Genomic DNA, 20,017 nt, shown 5'->3' with positions numbered 1-20,017 from the left:
GCATTTTGTGCCATCAACAGGAAGACATGGATAGACAACATCTTGCAAAATGCCCTGCTCTGAAATCCTCCAAGGAAGTCGACCGCTACTAGGAAGCCAGAGACCGAATGTTTTTAATTACTTAATCCGTAGTTTTGTTCACCACTTTCTTGATTTTCCTTCAGTCAATGATAGTAAATATCATATACTAGCCATCAGACAAATAAATAAATAATTTGAAATCAAAAACAAAATAATGTCCATGAACTCTAAATACACCTATGTTTTTGTTTTGATAGGTAAAAATCTGTAACTATGCTACGATTACAGAAATTTTATTTAAATCTCCAAAAATAAATGACTGCAGTAAATGTAATTCTCCAGTAATAAAAATTAAATCAACTACTCGCAAGGTGAAGAGAAGGACTTATGAGAAATGTGACGCGGGGTGCAGAGGCCATTGTGTTCAAAACTTAAAAGCGCGTTTCTTGTGACAGGAGTTTATGATGTGGGACTGCAGTTTTGCCGACGCCCGATTTGTATGCTGATCATAGCAAGCATCTCCGAGGCAGATGTGACAAAATGAACTGCAATTTATTATTCAGAGCCTAGGCCGCAAGAGGTCATTTACACACAACTAGTTTTCACCGACATATGCGCTCGATTTCCTCACAAACGGTTTTCGATTAATATTGGATAATGAATTTTGACATTTTTATTTGCAGAGTTGTTTTAGCGCCAACTGAGTGGCACCAGAGTCATTCCAACTTCATGTTCTACCAGACACAGCCGTGCACGTATCTGAAGGCTCACCTCTAAAGGAACCAGGGTTTCTTCATCAAACTCTTTTTTCCAGCTACAAAGATTATTATGAGAAAATATTATGATGGTGGTAATAAATAAACAGTGTCATCAAAATGAAACACATTTTCATTATGCATTTTGTATATTCCGAAACAATTTAGTTTTTTGTGTTACAGTTGCAGTCATGTAGCTAATCGGTGATGTATGCAATGGATAGGGAAAAGAACTGGCCACCCTACCCCATTATTTCCTGGCCTAGTTACCTCATAGGTGATGCCATGTTGGTGTCACTTGTGAGGTTCAGACCTGTCTTCGGACAGTTGACTTCCCTCTTGCTTAAAAAAGTCCCTTGTGCAGACGCTTGTATTTCCCTACTTTGACTATGCTGACATTTTACTGACTGACCTTTCCAGCGACAACAAAACGAAATTTCAACGTGCTCATAGTTTGTGTGTACGTTTTGTAAGCAATGTTCGTAAATATGAACATATTACCCCATCCCTGGAAGCAATAAGTTGGCTTAAACTAGGTAAGAAAATAAATTTACATTCACTTCTCCTCTTCGAAATCTTGAACTCTTCTATTCCTTCGTACCTGTCGTCTCGCTTCACTTACCTTTCTTCCCACCACAATCTGAACACACGCTCTCGCCATGAAACAATACTAACAATACCATCCCATCGCACCTCCTCATATTCATCCTCTTTCACAATAGCCCTGCCAAGACTCTGGAATCCGCTACCTGCTAGCATCAGGGACTGTCGAAATAAAACTCAATTCAAAGGCAAACTTGCTAGGCACTTGGTCAGTAATTGAGACTCGTTCAGACATGGTTTCTTGTAAATAGTTCTCTTAATATATCACAAAATATTTCAATATCCGGTAATTTCATCACTATAGAATTTTGTTATTCTAGGTTTAATTTGTAATTCAGTCGATACAAAAATATTCTTAGTTCTTAACTTCTAAAATAAAATGTCTAGCTTTCATTAGTCAAGTAATCTTGTCGTACTTTAATTTTTATTGTAATTATAATTGTAAATTTAATATTAATTGTAATTTTATTCTTCATATTACAGTTGCAATCCCCTGGTAGTGGGACAGAGAAGGCCTGACGGCCTTATCTCTATCAGGTTAAATAAATAAATACTAAGACTGAACAACAATAATGCAGTCGAAGTTAAAAATATAATTATTTCAGATAACTTCGAAGATACGACTGATGTTCAACAACGAGATCCGTTACCACCTACTCTGTTGAATATAAATAGCAGGCAAAATAGAAAAGATTAATTGCATAATTATATTCTTTGAACATAGTTGTTATTTACAGAAACTGTCTACGAATACGAGCTTGCTCAGATGGAGGTGTGCTATGTTTATTTTGTGTATTAATGTTGTATTGTATGCAGCAATAAATAAATAATTAAGCGCACAACCCAAAGAAAATTTATTTTTTGGCATATGTTGATGATAATGTATTAAAAAGAAAATCTGAATTTTCAACTATAAATCTCACTTCACAGTAATTAAATTCACTAAAAGGCACTGGTCTACAACTGAATAATAATAACAAAAATAATAATAAAATATCTTAAATTATCCCGTAACCTTACTCATGCGCACGACACACAAGTCCTCAAGTTCCGAGCATTTTGCTCATGACACAAACAGCATGACAACCACTGTGCTTATACCTTCACTAACGTTTTGAGATAAAAGGAAAATTTTGTAGTTTCTGTCATACAATGGATCGTTTGTGAGAGGCTTAAGTTGCCTCTGGTAGCAATAATAAGAAACACACCTGATTGATGGTAAGAGCAGGGAATGTGAACTTATCTCATGAAGATAGTTCTCAATACACCATCCGAGCATCCCATACGTGCTGCGTTATCTGAATCATAACTGGAGGCTCCCTACAGGAAGGCATTTTGGGCTTGGACGCCGTGTAACGAGATTTGATTGATCGGTATTGAGCAGGTCGGGATGTGCTGTTTGTAAAACAATAGAAGGAAGTGCGGCGCTCATGACTGGACGGGGAGCCTTCATGGAATAAATTACAACTCCGACCATGCTTCACTTTCCCGGGGAACTAATTCCGTCTGCCTTACTTTCCGACAAGAATGAGAGCTACTCTGCTGCAAGAAAATGTTGGACAACTTATTAATGTCTCCAGACTGGGCCCACGGAGATCTTCCTGTATTCTGTTAACCTGAGGTAGTAGGATCTCTGAGACAGAATTCGTTGTAGGCTTATAATTGCTTATTTTACGAAGCTTTGTCAACTGCTGTGGCTATCTAGCGTATGAATGGGATAAAGGTGATAATGCCGGTGAAATGAGTCCGGGGTCCAGCGCCGAAAGTTACCCAGCATTTGCTCTTAATGGGTTGAGGGAAAACCCCGGAAAAGCCCAACCAGGTAATCAAATCAAAGGGGGAAATGAAGTGATGCCGAGGACTCGCCATAGACCATCCGGCTTCAGTCCTACGGCTGGGGAAAACCTCGGAAGAAACCATTCATTGAAACCAAAGGGGGATCCAACCCAAGCCCGAACGCAGCTCCGGATCAGCAGCCCAGCGAATGCCCAGCAGTCGTGTGAGAAACATTGTAATACATACTAACACAGATTTGGTTCACGAAAAGAACCATAATTTCTTTATTAGTCTGAAAACGTGCAGAATTCTATTACAGACGTGATGGAATCTGTAAAGCGGAATATATGGACTGTCATATGCTGAAAGCGCAGTATCACATTTCTTGTAAATTTACAGGAGACGAAAGAAAAAGTGACAAAATACCAATTAATTACAGAGTGAAAGCTACACAAACCTGCCAAAATTATGTATACAATACATATCTATCTATTATTTCTTATACTGTATTTTTAATTTGTAAAGACCATGTTTTTAAAACTGTTAGTGGTTTAACGATTTGTTTCCTTTTTAACTGAACGTGAATGCCATTATCAAATGACCTTGCGCCCAACACAAAGCACTACACAACAGAGTACGTATGGGGCTAAGTAAATAATAATAATAATAATAATAATAATAATAATAATAATAATAATGATTTATTTAACCTGGCAGAGTTAAGGCCACACGGCCTTCTCTAACACTCAACCAGGAGTAAAAACTGCGTTACAAAAACACTACAAATTTACAAAGTACACTACAATTTTACACACAAAACTGAATAAGATAATAATAATAATTAAATGTAAACAACAAGTAAGAAGAAATCGGACATAATATATAACATAGAGAAGGAAAGAAAAAAGCATAATAAAATGTGAACAGCAGGTCAAAAATAAATGAGGCATACAAAGTATAAAAAAATAAGACAAATATTGATAATAATAATAATAATAATAATAATAATAATAATAATAATAATAATAATAATAATAAATAAGAATAGTAATAATAATAATGATAGTAATAATAATAATAATAATAATAAAATAATAACAGGCCTAATAGTAATAATAATACTAATAGTAGTAATAAAATAGTGCAGTACAAAGCATACAATGAATACAATATTTTTAAGTACACACAGTAAGGAACATTATGTTTATCTATAGCTCAACTTATCACATTAGAGATATACCATTATCGGAAAATATGAAAACAAAAATATAAAATAAGTTAAATATCACTAGAACATACAAAAATGTGAATACGTGGAAACATGCAATACAACACTTGTCGTAATAGTAAGTTAGTTTGGCAACTCGTCATAAGATAATTTTCTAACTTGGATTTGAAAGATTTCAATGTTCGGCAGCCCTTGACTTCAGGCGGCAGAGAGTTCCAGTGACGAAAGGTAGCAACAGTGAAAGATGAGGAATACAGAGATGATGTGTGAAGTGGAGTTTCTAGCGTGTTATCGCGTTGTGATCGAGTATTAATATTATGATAGCGAGAGAGAGAGTATGAAAACGAGCGAATAAATGATAGGGGGATGAAGTGTGCATAATTCGATATAGGAGAGAAAGTGAGTGCAGATTTCTCCTCTCATGTAACCTAAGCCATGATAACTTCTCGAAAGAAGGTGAGATATGATCATAGTATCGAACATTACAAATGAAGCGGACGCACGCGTTATGAACACGCTGTAGTTTTGTTGTAAATGATGCCTGTCTATTCTCATTTTCAAAGACATTAGACTCACAAAAAACATCTCTTGGAAAACCTTGACAATTACACATAAACATTATCTGACTTTTTTATTTGTTTATCCATGCATTACTACCAGTATTTTTTGACAGTTTATATCGTTCACACCCTGTGTATATTTTTGTAAGCGATTTAAAGGAAACATGCTAAAATGCTTCTTTCTGTGTATTTTTCATTTAGGATATATCTACCTATGTTTCATTTTCTATTTAGCCTACAAATTATAGTAATTTGAAATATGAGACGATTGTCATCTTGTTATTAACATTTCTTATTAAATACATTTACAAGCCTACCTTAACTTCAGAAATGTTCAGCTTTGCAATATACCGTGTGAAAAAAATCAGCACGCCAAGCAAGCAGTTCATCATATTATTCTTTAACAAAAATTCTAGCGTTTCGCCGAAACAATGAATTAAACAGGATAGACAACCCTCCTGTAAGTCCAAACAAACGATGGAAAAACTCAAACTCTTCTCATAAACGAATTACCGTGAAATTCTAAAATCGCATTAAACGTGTGCGATTTTTTTCTACATTTCTCAGGTATTATAAAAGGGCAGACAGTGAAACATATACAACATTTCCTAAAACCATTTTATATCCAGTCATTATATGAAATATAAGTAGGTTATATTTATAATTCGGGACCGGATTTTTATGTAATATCAAGGTGTGAAATATATACATATTTATGTAAGAAAAATAAGCTGAATATGTACCAAAATATGTAAAATCATGAAAATATTTAATATCAATATCTGGCAGGTATAGGATAGGTAAGACTCTCCAGTGGTGATTTCATAGAGCACCCGACTTTTTTACCGCACACTTTACACATTACTATTTTTCCATCTGTAATGAAAGCTTCGTCCATCGCAATCCATAATTTTATTTAAAGTAAAGAGGTCAAACAATAACCTGAAAACCTATTTATTGTATTCTTTCAACATCTTTCCAGTTTGTTCCTTCATTCCAGCTTCTTTTCAAAAGTCGGCTACTTTATTGCGGCTCATGTCAGACTTGATACGGGTTTTCCTTGGAAGGATTAGGAAGAGGGTGGGTAAGGTTGCAAATTGCATGGGAGCGGCTTGTTAAGAGGTGTGCAGAACAATTATAGTTTGAGACAAATCATGTCGTCCTCGTCCTCCTCCACAGCATGAAAGCAACGCTACTTTCTGAGTGATTTTTACAATACAAGGTAGTTGTATGAGAAAGGTTGCCTTTTGTTCACTCATATTTACAGTGGGCGGTATGGGGTGAGTGCCTCTATTACTTCTTGTAACTAAGGACGTCATGTTTCGTCCCAAAATATATCCTTTCTTGGGTAGGTAAAAAGGCTTTTTAAATCTGTGTATTTCAAATTGTAAACTTCCCCAGCAAAAGTTTTTTTTTTCCCCCGCTTTTAGAGAAGTAAAAATGAATAAAACCTCTAAATATATAGATTTATGTAATACCAAGCCATAATATGTAATGTGGGGTAAATATGTAAAAATATGTAGTATCAAATTTTAATATATTAATGGTAATTACAAGATTCGCAAAGATTTGTTATTTATATAGGTTGGAAGGAATATAACATGTAATTACATAAAAATCCGGTCCCTACTTATAATTTTGTAAGGAATTGAAGGTATAAATCATATCTAAAGAGGTCTCCTATGTATCTATACTACAAAATAAAAGTGCAGGGAATTTTTAGGGTAAATGTTAAATGGAAAAGACAGAATTTCAATCTGTATGATATTTAAGATGATATTCGAACATGACGCAAGCAACAAACGGATAAACAATACAGAAAAAAAAGTACCTCATTCGGAAAAAATCCCAGTTTTGTAGATCATATGGAGGTGTCAATAAAATATTATAATTATTTGAAATAGGTACAGGAATCGTACTCACTTTAAGAAGAACGGTTTCAGGCATTCGGCATTCTGTAACAGAAAAGAGAAGAAACAAATGCAATAAGCTTAGTTTACAGTATTGTACAGCCATAACTTTAAAAAAAAAACTCCCACATGTGAAATAAAATCGGCCAGTTAAAGCAATTTAACCTGATTTTTTAACTATCCTCTAGAAATTAAAATTCAATCAACATATGAAGAATTAGGAGGTAAATAAAGATAACCCACATATACAAGTTGCATATTTTTTAATTTTTACTGCAAACAAAAGAGAATTGCCATATTTTTCAAACAGCATAATCGAATCTTTTGTTAACATATTTCCATAATTAACCAAATCAAAGATAATGTCAATTTCAATTATTTTTATGGTTATCACTAGAGCCCGGATGTTTAGGTACTTATAACAGTTAAAATAGGCAGGCAAAAAGACAATAAAACGTAAAAAAAGGCACAATAATCTTTGAAAAAGGTATTATAAATTTTAAAAGGCATAATAAATTTTAGCAATAAATTTAAATTATATCAAGATAACTCACGTTTTTACTTCGTAGGTGACATATGTTGACTTATAAAATACTTTATTTCGTGATTAACGCTCTTTTCACAAACCTTATATAACAAAACTGTTCCATCGGTTGAAAACACATGGACACCAAATTCACTAACGTAAGCATGAAGTTTACTTTTCAATGGTTTACTGAATTTAGGTATTCTAGCTAACTGATTTTATACCTTCTGTCACCCGACAATAACTGACTCTTTCTCACTCAAATTACTTCCTCCTACAATAATAAACACCTGTAACACAAAATTGTAACAGTACTGTACGATTTTAAAATATAAAAGCAAACAAATGAAAATGCTACGTGACAACTTCTTTGAGAACGAGCTTAAAATTAAAAATTATAAAGCTGATTGTTGATATCGTGAAGACAGGACAATATTATATTTGTAACTTGGATTGTCGATTATTTTCATATTACACCCATAGTATTAAAGCACGATTATTAGCAGATTAAGAATTCAAATAAATTACTTTTATTTACTATTGTTAGTAAAGTTAGTCAAACAGAGAGGGTTTGGAATTGAACGGATTACATCAGCTTTTTGTCTATGCGGGTGATGTGAATATATTAGGAGAAAATCCACAAAGGATTAGGGAAAACAAGGAAATTTTACTGGAAGCAAGTAAAGAGATAGGTTTGGAAGTAAATCCCGAGAAGACAAAGTATATGATTATGTCTCGTGACGAAAATATTGTACGAAATTGATATAATATAACAATTGGAAATTTATTTTTTGAAGAGGTTGAAAAATTCAAATACTTGGGAGCAACAGTAACAAATATAAATGATACTCGGGAGCAAATTAAACACAGAATAAATATGGGAAATGCCTGTTATTATTCGGTTAAGAAGCTTTTATCATCCAGTCTGCTGTCAAAAAATTTGGAAGTTATAATTTATAAAACAGTTATATTACAGGTTGTTATTTATGATTGTTAAACTTGGACTCTCACTTTGACAGAGGAACATAGGTTAAGGGTGTTTGAGAATAAGAGACTTAGGAAAATATTTGGGGCTAAGAGGGATGAAGTTACAGGGGAATGGAGAAAGTTACACAACACAGAACTGCACGCATTGTATTCTTCACCTGACATAATTAGGAACATTAAATTCAGACGTTTGAAATGGGCAGGGCATGTAGCACGTATGGGCGAATCCAGAAATGCATATAGAGTGTTAGTTGGGAGGCCGGAGGGAAAAAGACCTTTGGAGAGGCCGAGACGTAGATGGGAAGATAGTATTAAAATGGATTTGAGGGAGGTGGGATATGATGATAGTGACTGGATTAATCTTGCTCAGGATAGGGACCAATGGCGGGCTTATATGAGGGCGGCAATGAACCTCCGGGTTCCTTAAAAGCCAGTAAGTAAGTAAGTAAGTAAGTAAGTAAGTAAGTAAGTAAGTAAGTAAGTAAAGTTAGTTATTGAGTCAAATATTTAAATTTCATGCACATTACATTACAATTAATTGGAAATTGCAAATAAACAAGAAATATTACTTTAAAATGACAAAAAAGACATTTATTAGTAACAAACACCTTAAAAATACAAAATAGGCAAAGTAAGAATTGGCCCTATCACTTTGATTTACTCCAAATCACATTTATATCTATGCAAATAATGATTTACTTCCAACCAGTAAAAAAGGCATTTTGTCAAACATCCGGGCTCTAGTTGTCACAATTTATCCCCGAGGTCTTCATATACAGGGTGGAAGTGAAATAGCCTTGCAAATTTCCAGAGCGAACAGCTCATGTTTTATGTAACAAAAAAACTGTAATATCAAATTGGTGGAAAGTCCATAGCTTAAAAAAATGTTTATGCTCGACCATGCCGAAATGTCGTAATTATACACCTGGTAGCAGCCCTTTAATGGACCTCATTAAAGTACACCTATTCATTAAAGTTCAGGTTTTCCACCAATCAGAAAGCACTATTGCAGCAACATGAAAGCGCAAGTATCGATTATTCTCGGATATGCAATCGAAAGACAACTAGCGAAACGTCACGGAGGCTGGAAATCCAATACTGTCGCAGAAGGTTATGTTGTGTTACTATAATAATCAGCGTTAATTGTAAATAATATTCAAATAAATTCAATTTGTCGTCTCGTTTTTCAATGTCTAAATCAATTTCCAGGTTATATCAAGATTAATATTCATTTTACTCTATAGAAAATATATGAAGGTCAATGCCATTTGTTCCTCGGAAAAAATCAATACTTTCGCGTCTGCGCACATCTCACAATTTACGAGATATTGTACAAGGTCACTTCCGCATCCCAGTCAGATAAGAATAACATGAATACTTATTAATAATTTCAAGTTAGAAATATGGTCGAGCATAAAAAGTCGTATGAAACTTGCCTATAATGGTAATTAAGACGCTCGTATGAAAATTATAAACATACTCGCATCTTAATTACTACCATTATAGGCTCGTTGCATAATGTACTATTTTCCCAAATCTTTAACAATCTCCTTAAGACAAAGACTGATCTTATAGCATAGGGAATTATTCCTAAGCTAAAATACGAAATTGTATCATAACAACTGTAACGAAGCGCATGCAGATAACTCTATAAATTAGAAGACATTTAAGTAATAATTATATTCTGAATCACATCTCTAATATTTAGAAAGGTCAGGGACTATTTCCATCTCTATTTCCGGTTTCAAGCACTGAATATCATATTAGAACAGTTAAAAAAATAATTAATACTCGCCTACTTTGAATTTTAAATGATAGAGAAGATAAAAGGGACAACTTAACAGGTTATAAAAAATATAATTTACATGTCTGTATTTTACCATTTAACGATTTAAAGCATTAACTGTTAAACAAATGAAGAACGGACTACTACCAGCGTGCCGTGACACTGGATCAGCTGACGGCAGAAAAACTTTGAATAATGATTTCAAAGGACTTCACACCACATAAAAAGACTATTACGAAGCCTTCCTTTCTTTTCTTCCGTGCTGCTGTACTGTTTCTCAATTAACCCGGGTATGAGATGTCCAATAATCAACGCATGGCCAACCGCAAGTCTTTCAGCTGACGGCATCACATAAAAGAGAGTCAGATTTCGATTCCGGGAAGATCCTGTGATACCCACGATGGAAAAACAAGGCTGTGGAAAATATTTTCTCCAAGTACTTAGATTTCCTCTCCTATTTTAATGCTAAAAACTGAGTAGTAGTTTGTACGAGGCACCATGTTTGCGCCACTTACAATAGCGCCATTTTCTGTAGCGCCGCAACGTGTTTGCGCTACTATGTCATATATAAATTAATGAACATATTTGCTTTAGTTCACTGTTGCCAACATATCACCCTCCAATCTAGCTAACTTTTCAACAAAAAGTAGCTAAATCTCTCCAAAGTTTGTTAAAAAATCCCCAGAAATGTCGCTAAAATTAATAATAAATATCACCAAATAAAAATAAGAAAAACAAACATATGCGGATAAAAAAATAAAATTTCCTCGTCGTCACAGTCTTCTGCGGAGTCTGGTTGTATTGTTGACGGCTGTGATGTTGAGGTGGAAGGTATGCGAACAGCTGATTGTGAATACACTGCACTTGATCCAATCATTGACACTACACTTTCTAGGATATTGTAAATTTGAAAATTTACACTTAAGCGTTTGACCACAAATTGTTTTGTGAAATCTAACACTTTTTAAATATTTATGCTCGACCATGCCGAAATGTAGTAATTATACACCTGGTAGCAGACCTTTAATGCATGTCATTAAAGTACACCTACTCATTAAAGGTCAGGTCTTTCAGCCAATGACTAAGCAGGTTACAACTGTTCAGCCAATGACAGGTCAGCTTTCTACCGTTATAAAACCGCAAGTATCGATTATTCTCGGATATGCAATCGAAAGAGAATTAGCGAAAAGTCACGGAGTCTGGAAATCCAATACTGTCGCAGAAGGTTATGTTCTGTTACTATAATAATTAGCGTTAATTGTAAATAATATTCAAATAAATTCAATTTGTCATCTCGTTTTTCAATGTCTAATTTAATTTGAATGTTATCACTGTAGGTTCTTATGGCCTAGCAAGGTCAATGTGGACATCTGTTCCTCGGAAAAAATCAATACTTTCGCGTCTAAGCACATCTCACAACATACGAGACATTGGTCAAGGTCAGATACAAAGAAAATTAATAATATCAAGTTAGAAATATGGTCGATCATAAAAAGTCGTATGAAACTCGCCTAAATTGGTAATTAAGAAGCTCGTATGAAAATTATACTCGCTTTTTAGTTACCTTCATTATAGTCTCGTTGCATAATGTACTAATATTACACTATATTAAAAGCAGCAAAAACTATAGTCTCATTTGCTTCACACAAACTGTCGGCACAAAATTCCAAAACTCAATTGCCTCGGGTAGGTTCGGAGTGGAAAATTTCCGCGTTGCGAGGAAGAACCAAAATTGCATTAGCTCCATCTCGCGACTCATCACGTGCCAATCAAAGTTGCCGGCGTTTATGGGTGTTGGAGCAGTAGCATTGAAAGAGAGACCTAACACGTGAGAATCATTGAATCAGCATCTTTCATTCCTGATCCTGATCCTGATGGGCTTTCACGTATGAATCATTAGACTACTCAGTCTTGCACTCATGCCTCTTCTAAAACTCAGAAGTGCACGACTTCATTTGAATGTTTTAACTTAAAAGAAAGAAAAAGGTGGAAGAATATAAAAATCAGCAAAAAAGTCGCTAATCGTATTTTACAAAATTTGTCGCCGAGACTGATTCAAAATTCCCTAGATTTAGCGACTTATCGCTAAATATGGCAACACTGCTTTATAAAAAGAGCGGATATTGTAGTAATAGATAAGCGCAAGAATAAAGGTTATATTATTGACTCAACGGTGCTATTCAAAAAATCTTTAAATCAAATAAAGAATGTTCATCTATATATATAATTTGAACTGGTAATAGAAATTACGGGAAAACGGCTGAACGGATTTTAATAAATGGCCCCTCATTTTGAAGCTTGGAACCCAAAGTTTTTCGGAAAAGTAGTAGTTTTCACTGAAATGTCAATTTTCCTACATAATTTTCCTATTTTCCAAAATCCACCTGTTGTCAGTTTTGAGAACTAATTTTATGGAATCACGGCCGACTTGATTGAATTTCAGAACAAAACACCACTACAATAAACAATAGGCTATTACACGAAGGCCATGACCTGCAGGATTGCCGACATATTTAGAGCTCAATTCAATTTGTTATTAAAAACTGATTCTGCAGTGTATAATAATTTTCTGAGTACAGCTGTGTATTGGATATTGAAATCTACGAAACTTGAGGTGGTTTGATGACATTATTACCATTAGAAATTAAATATTATTCTAGTTAATATCATGATGCATCTATTTTTCATTAATTGTACATAATACTGATGCTATATTGACGACATGAAAGTGGAACGTTTTGAGGTTATGTAAGTAAATGTAGAGAATATCTTAATTTAGATCATCATTTTTATAATTTACTGAGTGGCTGCTATATATAACTACAAAACTTAAGTAAGATAATAATATTGTTATTAAAAATCAAATATTTTTATACTTATTAACCCAGTGGGGTTGGGTCTTTTTCATATACTTAATGGCGGTGTAGTATAGATATTGATATGTGTCATTGTCTTCAGTATTGGCTCGACAGAGCGCAAAAATTATAGTTCCTAAGGAAAGATAAAAAGGTATTACTTACTGATAAAATAAGAGGCCTAGAAAATTTTGTAGTCTCCAGATCATTTCAGCAAGATCTCTTAGTAGGATAAAATGATTTTACGCTCTACATTTCAAGTTCTACATGCAGCAGCTATACGAAAATGCTATTGTTCGAAAGCTTAGCAAACCTGACATTTTTTAACTTTTGCCTACAATCCACAATGATCTGAAATAGCTACTGCTATCGTCCTGACATTGATACTTGCGTTTTCGCGTCGAAACTCAAAAACTGAAGTTGGATAGGTTCAAGAAAATGTATTTGGCCTAAAAAAAAAGCCATTCAGAGGGAGTATGTTTCATTATTATGGAAGCAAATAACTATCAAAAAGACAAGTATTCTTCATTGATAATAAATCTGAAAAATGTTTATTTGAACGTCTAACGAACTTAGTTTGCAGCAGCATTTGCTGCACAAGCCACTAGTATTTATAGAAAAGAAACATTACCAATCTTGCTACGTCTACATGATAGAAATATAGGCCTATGTTATTCAATCCTGGGAAGTCATCGGAATCCTTTTTGATACTAGTGGAACGATATCCAGGTCTGTTGTCTCAGTGTTCAAATGATTTGGACTTAACATCAATCGCTTACAGGAGATGGTCTCACACGTTTTTTCAAGACTCCTTGGACATTTTAAGCAATCATTTGTACAATGCTACACTACAAAGACTTATCGAAACAATAAAATGAATTTTAAGATAAAACAAGATGTTTTTAGATGTCTCGCGATATGACAAGAGACAGTGTTGGGACTTTACGCGTAAGAAAGGTTATTTACATTACAGTAAAATACGCGTAAATAATGCGTAATTAACGTAATAAATGTAAAATACGCAAAAAACATCCAAGAATTTTTATTTTTAGTCTTCCTTTGTTCAGTTTGTGATGAAAATTTACCGTTTGAACTGCCAACAAACCTAGCTTATAACTCGAGGCTACCAATTAATGTAAAAAATGGAGACCTTAAGAAGATTTTGCAGTTCATACCGGATGAAGTGAAAGGTTTCTACATAGAACTGTACACATTGCCTACGACCACCAAAGATAGTAATGCCAGTGGAAGCGGATTAAAAAAATAAGTTTATTAATGTTCTGACATACAAAAAGTCTAATCAGCCATGCTTTTTTTTAAGTTGGTTATTTAACGACACTGTATCAACTACTAGGTTATTTAGCGTCGATGAGATTGGTGATAGCGAGATGATATTTGGCGAGATAAGGCCGAGGATTCGCCATAGATTACCTGGCATTCAACTTACGGATGGGGAAAACCTCGGAAAAAACCAAACCAGGTAATCAGCCCAAGCGGGGATCGAACCCGCGCCCGAACGCAACTTCAGACCGGCAGGCAAGCGCCTTAACCGACTGAGCCACTCCGGTGGCCTCAGCCATGCTTCCCAACTCTTTGATGATTAGTCACATACCACATAAAACTTGGAAAATTATTAAATTTAATTTTTTATTTTTTATTTATTTTAGTAGGCCTAGGTTATTTTACGACGCTTTATCAACATCTTAGGTTATGTAGCGTCTGAATGAGATGAAGGTGATAATGCCGGTGAAATGAGTCCGGGGTCTAGCACCGAAAGTTACCCATCATTTGCCCATATTGGGTTAAGGGAAAACCTCGGAAAAAAACCTCAACCTGGTAACTTGTCCTCACCGGAGATCGAACCCGAGCCACCTGGTTTCGCTGCCAGACGCGCTAACCGTTACTCCACAGGTGTGGACGTTTAAAATTTAATGATTATTATGTTCATCACGTAGTAATTATCTTAAACTGTTATACTATAAAAAGGCCTTTATTACTAGAATCTTTATTTTTAAAACCACAGAAGTGACAAAAGCAAAACTTTCGGGAAATCAATAATATTTAGTTCAATTATTTTTCTTTTTATTGTCATAATGTTTTTGTATTTAGCTCATAAATGTAAGGTTGTTTTATAATATAGAGGGACATCATTTTATTTTGACTTCAATTTTTATTGCACCTGAGTTTTTGAATGTACTTCACTCCCACCCCTTCTACTAATGAAATTCAATCATCCTCCACACAGATACAAGACCGCAATAGTCATAGTAGCCTTACGATCATAGTAAACAGGACGTTCCAAAAATATGTTCGCATTTTCCAGTGGCGAAAGAGCTTTCGATATTAAATCATTTTCGCACAGGTACTGTCATCCATTTGCCTACGTCGTATTCCGGTTTCCCCCCAACCAGCTTTTATTTGCCAGCTAGTGGCTGGGCTGTCTTAGCTCTTTTCTGAGAACATTAATTTCTGTTAGGAATTGGACGTCTACGTAATATTACACAACTGTTCAAAATAACTTAAATAGAAGGGCCTCGTTAAGTAATTAACTGTCACGTGATTTCCTCCCTTTCTACGACCCTACGACATAACCACTTGGACGGTAGATACTATGTCTGAGTAATTTTATCTTTTCGGATCGGGCAGAAGTGAAGATTGAATTTACAGTACATAAGGTACTTTGTTATAGGTACAGAATTATTTCAACATGAGTTACTAGTACGAAAGACGAAACTGGTAATTGGGATTAGGTACAATAATCTATAGTGCGATAATTTGCACATTAGAACTGAAGCCTGTATCGAAATGAACGGCCACCATTTTAAAAATTTTTTTTAAATATCCATATTATGATTATATTATTTTTCAATTTAACTTCATTCTCTATATTGTACGCTAATGTGCTGTAGACAGTATAATATACGATGCATGATCAATATGTCCACATGGAAAGCTCAGTTTGTGAGTAAAAACACTCATTGTTAATACTGTACTGTATTTTTATTGAACAAAAATCTAATGAAAATAATCAAACTCAAAAGCGCAATATTTCCTAGTTTACGTAAATGGATGAACTACTTTTCATCCCTTCTATACCTAGTAAAGTGATTTATTTATATATTACGCCAGTATCATCAAACTCCAGTCGTGGAAGGGGTAGCAAACGGCGTTGATCCAGAGGTATAGCCAAGTTAATATTAAAAATGTTAGTAAAATAAAATGATGTCCCTGTATATGTAAAGTCACAAAGGGTGCTATTCATAGACATTTCGCAGCACGCGCTACGAGCGTACTAAGCTAGCCCCGGCTATCCACTGGTTACTTGTTCAGAATTCAAATCATATCCTATCGCTAACACTGGTTTATGAATACGAAAAACTCTGATAATCCACCGGAAGCCTGCGCTAAAAATGTCTATGAATACGGCCCCAAAAAATTAGTTAGCATGTTTTGCGGTTTTCCCAACAAACAAAACATTGCTATTTTTCTAAGTATTAGAGTGAATGAAAGTAAGTATGGACAGATGTTATAATCTATGTAAAAACTACAGTATAAAATCATTATATATTTTTTTTTAATGCTGCAACAGACATTTCTCTTATCATGACTTAAAAAGGATGAAATAATTGACGTTTAGATTGTCAAAATCAATTAATGTTAGTTTATTACTCTGTGTAGAAAACAGTTCTCTACATTACGTATTTTACATGTAAATTAGGATAAACATTGGTAATTTCGTGGCAGTGGTTATTTCGTGATACTTTTTCTTTGCTCTTTGTGAACTAACCAATAGTGTTACGAGATTTAAATTTTCGCCAAGGGATTGCATATGTTGTCCAGTTTCCAGAAACATACAGCTACGCTTTGTGTGACTATTGTAGCTGCTTCAGTGAGCTTTTATGTTTGGAGAGAGCAAATTAGCGTCGACTTATCAGGCGTACAAATTTTGTGGATGTTTGTAATTACATTACAGGCTTATTACTAAAGGTAAGCATATGATATTTGGTACAAAGATTTATTATATCTTAATGAAATTTTAGGAAATGTTTTTGGAATTTTAGATACAGCTGTAGTCGCCATATAGGCTTAGCTTTACTGATAGAAATCTTAGCTGTTTGAGGCGAAATTTTGTTGAGTATTAAGCGTTACATTTTATACTATTTTAAAAATCGTATTACAATACGAATTTTAGAAATCTGAAGATACGATGTGATAACAAAAAAGAAAAGGGGGACGCAATGGGTTCAGTATAGCTTCTGTTTTATTTGTTATCATGCTAAGTGTCAATGATAAGTGCTAGATGACTTACTTACAAGAATTGTGACAGAAGATGAAACATGGCTCCACCATTTTGGACCGGAGACAGAGGCAGACAATGGAGTGGCATCATGCAAATTCACCAAAGAAATAGAAATTCAAAAGTGAACCTTCGGCAGGAAAAGCTATGGCTACTGTGTTCTTCGATCCAGAAGGACTCTTGCTTATGGACATCATGCCACACGGAACCACCATTAATTCTGACGGGTATGTTGCAACTCTCAAGAAACTTCAAGCTCGACTGAGTCGCGTTCTACGACATCGGAAGAAGCAGGATGTTCTGCTATTGCACGACAACGCACAGCCATATGTCAGTCAAAAGACCACAGACCAGATCAGAAAATTCGGAGAGACATCCGCCTTACAGTCCTGAACTGACACCGTGCGATTATCATTTCTTTGGTAAACTGAAGGATCCCTTCGCGGAACGAGGTTAGAAGATGACTCCCTTGTGCACGCTGCTAAAGAGTGGCTCAGACGTGTTGGTCCAGACTTTTACCATGCTGATCTACAGGCCCTCGTTCCTAGGTTACGTAAAGCAGTTGAAAGCAACGGGGATTATGTGGAAAAGTGACATATTGTTCCTAAAGGATGTATCTACACTCTGTGAAAATAGCAAAGCTGTAGGATAAAAATATAATTTTTAAACAAACGTTATGAATTACTTTTGGAGTTACCCTAGTGATATAGGCTATAGTAAAGTCCGTAATAAAAGTGTTCACCCTTTCAAGGCAAAGAAGATCAGTTTTCAATTTAAATTTTTACTTTGATTTCATTCTTATTATGTGTTGATATGTATTTCTATGTTTTCTTGCTATGAATATTAGACGGAATTACTATGTTTGAAGTCTTGTAACAATAAATGAGAATTTAATTTGACTTTAATGGATTTTTACACAGTTCTTCTACCTCTCACGAAATTATCAATGCAATATCACGAAATTACCAAGGTTATCACGAAATAACCAACCTTTCATCTTAAGTTGTAAAAGTGGTTTTTGGTACTTGTTCAAGAACGTGTCCAATCTTTTATATGTCCAAGCTTTGTACAGCAAATTATCGTCTTTTAGATGAAAAAATCGGAATAAGGATATTTTTACACATTTGCACTTTAAATTAATTTTCATGAAATTATCACGAAATTACCAATGTTTACCCTACACGTAAAATACGTACAGGTAATTTACTCGCCCAACCCTGACCAGAGATGTTAAAGCGAGTACGGTAAAAATAACAGCAAAAAAAAATGTTTTTAACAGAAAATGAAATAATTGAGATTCTGCTAGAATAGAATTTGGTGACGGATGATATACAAGAGGCACGCGCATTTTTTAACTCATCCAAATCGGCCACCTATTTCTTTGTCAACTGTGAGTAGAATAAAGCGAAATTCAGAGATCATGGACATGCTAGGCATAAAAAGATCCACATGAACGAACCACTTTTTATAAGAGGACATTGTTCACCCCTGAATGGTCCGGTCGGAGTCTGTAAATCCCTGATGATGACGACGACGTGTCCATTAAATATTATCCCGACGTGAGTGGGACGTTGTAAACAAAATGCCCCGGGGGGAGAGGGGCTCAATAATTACTGCTAAATGGCTTGATTCAAGACCAGGCCAGGCTACTCGAGGCGTGGCGCAGGACAACACAGCCTCGCAAGGTCTATTTCTAAATGACCTCCTCACGATTTGATTGATAGATAGAGACGACTTGTATAATATCGTAGGCCTGCCTATCTATATGGACCGGAATGTCTGGAGCCCCGTCTCCTCCAGGGCTGATCAGCCACTATCTTCAACTGATTTATACCGAATTCCTTGTGCTTCAAAACCCTTCTTCTCTCTCTCCGGATAGACAGGTAGACCAGTGCTGCCATCTATGTAGATGCCGCAGACAAGGGCATGGATGCGAGTTGAAGAACCATAACTGCTCCACTCCCCCTATATAATATGATCGCGGCCCATGAACCCGCCTGGCCAGAGATCGAAGAACGCTTTGTGGGTGCACCTCTGCGTAGCCTACACGTTCCAGTTCTACCCAAGAAGCTGAGATGATGATTATGATGATGCTAACTATTATTATTATTATTATTATTATTATTATTATTATTATTATTATTATTATTATTTAGTCAAGTAGGAATAAAAAGAGAGGTTACTTGAAGGAAAAACTGAATGAGGTAGAAACAAATAGTAAGAATAAAAACATTCGAGATTTATATAAGGGTATAAAGGAATTTAAGAACGGATATCAGTCATGGGTAAACGTGATCAAGGATGAGAATGGTAACTTGCTTGCAGACTCTCCATCAATCCTAAACAGATGGAAAAACTATTTTGCGCACATACTAAATGTACAAAAGGCCAAATAGAAATGATCGGGACGAAATTGAAATACAAACTGCTGAGCCATTTATACCCGAACCCACGCTTTCAGAAGTCGAAATTGCGATAGAAAATCTGAAAAAGTACAAGTCTCCAGGTATCGATCAAATTCCAGCAGAATTAATACAAGAGGGTGGAAGTGCATTATATAACGAAATTTATAAACTTGTACTTGCTATTTGGGAAAAGGAAATTGTACCAGAACAATGGAAGGAGTCCATAATTGTACCTATTTTTAAAAAGGGAGACAAAACCAACTGTGGTAACTTTCGAGGAATATCACTTTTGTTGACGTCGTACAAAA

At 35.0% G+C, this 20,017-nt stretch overlaps 1 protein-coding gene across 2 annotated transcripts in view; it reads right to left on the bottom strand.

Annotated features, from left to right (window-relative positions):
• The window catches only part of fj (four-jointed box kinase), a 904,662-nt gene that overhangs the window by 423,519 nt on the left and 461,126 nt on the right, over positions 1-20,017 (bottom strand). For both annotated transcript variants that reach the window (XM_069829476.1, XM_069829477.1), the window contains exon 4: positions 6,867-6,898. The gene's annotated coding sequence lies outside the window, so the exon portion shown is untranslated. The remainder of the gene's footprint in view (positions 1-6,866; positions 6,899-20,017) is intronic.

This window comes from Periplaneta americana, chromosome 6, assembly GCF_040183065.1.
Source record: "Periplaneta americana isolate PAMFEO1 chromosome 6, P.americana_PAMFEO1_priV1, whole genome shotgun sequence".
NCBI lineage: Eukaryota > Metazoa > Arthropoda > Insecta > Blattodea > Blattidae > Periplaneta > Periplaneta americana.
The sequence above is the reverse complement of the archived record's forward strand: the minus strand, read 5'-3'. Positions and strand labels throughout refer to the sequence as shown.